Raw genomic sequence first — 5,530 nt, 5'->3', positions numbered from 1 at the left:
ATATATATATATGGGGGGGGGGACACTGCTAGAACACACAACAAACATTGTTAGCTATGTGCGGCGCCTCCCTCCACAGTTTACGCCTCTGGTTATATTCACGTAGTGCTTAGGTGAAGCCCTGCGCGGATCACTTCACCATCACCGTCGCCACGCCGTCATGCTGACGGAACTCACCCTCGACACTTTGCTGGATCAAGAGTTCGAGGGACGTGATCGAGCTAAACGTGTGCAGAACTTGGAGATGCCGTACCTTTGGTGCTTGATCGGTCGGAACGTGAAGAAGTTCGACTACATCAACCATGTTGTCAAATGCTTCCGCTTTCAGTATACGAGGGTACGTGGACACACTCTCCCCGTCTTGTTGCTATGCATCTCCTAGATAGATCTTGCGTGAGCGTAGGAATTTTTTTGAAATTGCATGCTACATTCCCCAACACTCAAAGCCAATGACATTTAGTTTAAGTTGGGTAACAAGCACGCATATGCGGGAAAGAGCATCCGCCACTACATTTTCCTTACCTTTGATATATTTGATGACATAAGGAAATGACTCAATAAATTCACTCCACTTAGCATGACGCTTGTTCAACTTAGTTTGACCCTTAAGGTACTTAAGTGTTTCATGGTCGGTGTGAAGAATGAACTCATGAGGGCAGAGGTAATGCTCCCAAACATGCAATACTCTCACTAAAGCATATAGTTCTTTGTCATAGATGGGATAATTGAGTTGCGCTCCGGAAAGTTTTTCACTAAACTAGGCTATGGTGCGCCTCTCTTGCATTAACACACCTCCTATGCCATAACCGCTAGCATCGCAATGGATCTCAAAAGTTTATCAAAGTTGGGCAAAGCAAGCAAAGGAGCATGTGTAAGCAAATTCTTAAGCTCATTGAATGCGGCATCTTGAGATGGTCCCCAAACGAAGGGTGCATTCTTCTTACTCCAAGCATGTAAAGGTAAAGCAATGGTGCTAAAATCCTTCACAAATCTATGGTAGAAACCGGCTAAACCAAGGAAACTTCGCACTTGTTACAAATTTGTTGGTTGGGGCCAAGTTTTAATAGCATTGACCTTAGATTCATCTACATGAAGACCCTTAGAAGACAAAACGAAACCCAAGACCACAAGCTTATCAGCACCAAAAAGACATTTGTCCATATTAGCATAAAGGCGCTCTTTCCTAAGGGTTTGCAACACGATTCTAAGATGGGTGAAACGATCTTAAGAGATTTGCTAAAAACAAGGATATCGTCGAAATAGACCACAACAAATACACCAATATAGGGTCGAAGAACAAAATACATGAGTCGCACGAAAGTACCGGGTGCTTCAGATAAACCCATTGGCATAACAAGCCATTCATATAAGCCAAATTTGGTCTTAAATGCGGTTTTCCATTCATGACCTTCTTGGATGCGTATTTGATAGTAGCCACTTTTAAGGTCAATCTTAGAGAAATTTGCGGCTCCGCTAAGCTCATCTAGCACATCATCTAGGCGTGGAATGGGGTAGAGATAACGCATGGTAATAGCATTGATAGGACGGCAATCAGAACACATGCGATATGTACCATCTTTCTTGGGAACAAGGATTACCGGGACGACACAAGAGCTCAAGCTTTCACGTACTTGTCCATTGTCGATGAGTTGTTGTACTTGCCGTTGGATTTCCTTGGTTTCCTCGGGATTGACGCGGTAGGGAGCCTTGTTAGGAAGAGGTGCTCCGGGGATGAGGTCGATGTGGTGTTCAATGCCTCGTAGCGGAGGTAGACCCGGAGGTAGCTCGTCCGGGAATACATCTTGGAATCTCTGCAATAGAGAAGATAACACTAAAGGTAGATTGTGAGAGGTGTTAGTTTTTGGTGCCTCGTCCTTGCACAAAAGGACAAAGTGCATGACACTTGATGGGTTCTCACACACTTCTCTCATCTCACTTTTAGTGGCAAACATGACTAAGTTCTTCTTGTCGCTTATCATGGAGACACTCAATTTGGGCTTGTGGCACTCACTCTCTTTTTGGTGGTTCGCTCTCTCACTATTCTCTCCATAATGGGTGGCTTGCTTGTCGGCGATCACTTGGCTTGGAGACATAGGTCATACCACATACTCCTTTCCCTTCATATTGAAGCTATAGTGATTCGTCTGCCCGTTGTGGATGACACCTCGATCAAATTGCCATGGCCATCCAAGAAGGAGGTGGCAAACAGACATCATAACGACATCACACTCCAAAGTGTCTTCGTATGCTCCGATCTTGAAGGAAACTTGCACCATATGCTTGACTTGGATAATGTCAGAGTCGCTTAGCCATTGTACCTTGTAGGGATGCAGGTGCTTCATCTTGATCAATTGGAGCTTGGAGCATAGTTCTTCACTCACCAAGTTACGGCAACTCCCTCCATCGTTGATGGCCTTCACGGACCTTCCATTGATGCCAGCCTTGGTGTGGAAGATATGGCATCTTTGGTCTTCGTCTTGTTGATGTTGAAGTGTTAAGACCTTGGATACAATGAGAGCGGGGCTTGAATCTTCATCACAAAAGACTTGATCATCTTCATCTTCGTTCACGCGCCGGTGCATGGACACTTTCTCAATGGCTTCCATCTGATCTTCACTCATGGAGTCATATGTTCCGTCGTCATTGAGGATCATGGTACACTTGTTGGTACACTCAAAGGACTTGTGGTCTTGGGTGCCGCATGTGAAGCACTTGATTGAACTTGTCTTGGTGGTCTCATCGGTTGGAGTAGTTGTAGATGATGAAGCTCTCGGCTTGAAGTTTCTTGTAGTAGGAGGACGACTTGAGGTAGTCGAAGTTTTCTTGTAACTTGACTTGTCGCCATTGCTTGTAGAAGGTGTTGGACTCGTTGAAGCTTGGTTGTTGGAGAAGCCATAGGACTTGGAAGAGAACTTGGCATACTTGAAGTCATCTTGCACTTGCTGCTCCGCCTTGGTGGCTTGGTGCACTAGCTTGACGAGGTTGGAGTAAGGTTGGAAGTCAGGGATCTTCTTGATATGGTGATTGAGTCCATTCAAGAAACGTGCCATAGTTTGCTCATCATCTTTCATGACATTGGCTCGTACCATGGCAATCTCCATTTCCTTGTAGTATTCTTCAACACTCTTTGTTCCTTGCTTGAGGAGTTGGAGTTTCTTGAATAGGTCACGATTGTAGTAGGTTGGTACAAAACGTGCTCTCATGACATCCTTCATTTGTGCCCAAGTAGTGATGTGTGGTTCATCTCTTGCCTCACATGCTCAATGACTTGTTCCGACCATATAAGGACATAGTCTTGTAACTCAAGGGATGCCATGGTGATCTTCTTCTCTTCCTCATAGTTGTGCAAACGGAAGATTTTGTCGACCTTCAATGCCCATGAAAGGTATTCTCCGGGATCATTGCTTCCGGTGAACTTGGGCATGGTGAAATTTAGCTTGCCGTAGCATTGCTCTTCATTGTGTTGTGGTCGAGGGTGATGAAATCCTTGACGAGGAGGATTGTCTCCCTCAACTTGCTCTTGTCATGGAGGATTTCCATTGTCTTCTTGCTCTTGGTGAACTTGGGGTTCTTGTCGAGCTTGTGGATGAGCTTGTCTAGCTTGTGGAGGAGCTTGAGGAACTTGACGATGCACTCATGATTGATAAATCCTTTCTTGAACTTCATCGCGAAGTGCTTCTTCTTGCTTGCGCCTATGACGGTTGCGTGCGGCAACAGCGTGACTTGTGTCATGGAGTGCATGTTGCGCCTCAAGTGCTTGAGCTTCTCGCCGTAGTTGTTCGTGACGTTGTGCCTCGGCATCTTGCTCGTCTTGGTGTTTTTGCACTTGTTCTTCCTCTTGTTGATGTAGATATTGTCGTTCTTTTGCTTGCGCAAGGGTAGCTTGATTTTGGCGATGTCGATGTTCTTGCGCTCGGAGTTGCTCTTTATGATCGGTGTTGTGTAGAGGATTGCGGTTTGCTTGAGGGTCTTGACGCGTGGCTTGACGAAGAGTGTTCGATGTCGGTGTACTTGAGTTGTCGGAGGAGTATCGACTTGAGTGGATCCATCTTGAGTAGGAAGAAGAGGTAGAAGAGCGGTTGACCATCATGGTTCAAATATCCTCCTTGAGAGATGCCATGGATGTTTCGAAGTAGTCTCTTGTACGTTGCTCGAATTGTCGTAAGTCAGTGGTGAGGTTGTCGATGCGGTCACCAAAGCTTGTTGTTCTTGATGCAAAGCTCTTTGTGCACCGAGGAGGTGGCTCTTGGTTACGAAGGAGGTCATGTCGTCGTCTTGCTCGATGAAGAGTGGGTTGGTAGAAGTACTTGGCCTATCCATCATTCCAAGAAAATATGTGAGTGGGAGAAAGAGAAGAATTATACCAAGTGTACCTTGACCGATGTTGAGGGTGGATCAAAGATCACTCAATGATGGAACAAGGAAATAGCACAATTGGTACCAATTCTTGTCGGTTCTCACACCTACACAAATAAAGCTTATAGTGGAGCTCGGTTAGAATGGTAGCACAAAATTGATGCAATTGTTAGTGAGGCTCAATAATGTTGGAAAAGATTCGCAAATTTGCAATGCAACAAGTAGACCAATAGCAAGATATGGTACACAGAAACACATACACGGATAGATAAATGGGGTCGTGCAACCAAGGAATGAGCCAAAATGTGGAATCCACGAAAATGCTCTTGTTGCACAACTCTAGAGAGATGCTAGCATGATTGTACAATAGGCGGATATGAAACTTGTGCACAAACCTATAAAGCAAACATGGAGTGACTTCTATCCCAAGTATACTATATGTATGGTATTTCTATGATATGATCCAAGATGATCGAGTATGACAATCTTAATGTAGTCTGATGCTATGGTTCTTGCTTAAAAGCTCTTTGCTTATCTTTTCTCTTTTACTTAAAAGCTTGTTTGGCTATTTCTCTTTTGAGCTCTTTCTCATGCAAAATTTGATGAACCAAGATAGCAATTGTGTATATGCTATGACAACCTTGTGGCACAAGAGATGATATCAAGATATGGATACCAATGATGATATGATATATGCAACGAGATGATGATCACTAATGTGCACAAGTGACGTTGCCGACAATACTCAAAGGCTAGTATCGATGGGTAAGCGACGCAAAGGAAGGCTACATGGTTATCAATGCAATGGCAAGGAGTACACGAAGTGTCGTCGAGGTTACCATTCTTGCTTACGGTTGAGAGTGTCAAAATGATGTGATTGTTGTCAATATCCTAGTGCACAGTCTTCAGTACGTTGGCGAAGATGTCGATGCACTATAGTCGGAGTTTTTGAAGTAGGGGAAGTCGTCAAAGATGTGCAAACTTTCTGTCTAGGCTGGAAGTTTCGGCCAAGACGGAAGGTCCGGGATCCGGAGGTTCCTGGCGGGGCCGTAAGTTCCGGGGGTCGCGATTCTGCAAGAACATGAAATTGGGGATCATGGAATTGGGTGGAAAAACTTCGGGGAAAAGCCAAATTCGAGGGGAAAAGAAAAATTTTAGGTGGATGGGAGGGTGG

Source organism: Triticum urartu, chromosome 6 (assembly GCF_003073215.2).
Source record: "Triticum urartu cultivar G1812 chromosome 6, Tu2.1, whole genome shotgun sequence".
Classification (NCBI taxonomy): domain Eukaryota; kingdom Viridiplantae; phylum Streptophyta; class Magnoliopsida; order Poales; family Poaceae; genus Triticum; species Triticum urartu.
This window is presented reverse-complemented; position numbering follows the sequence as displayed.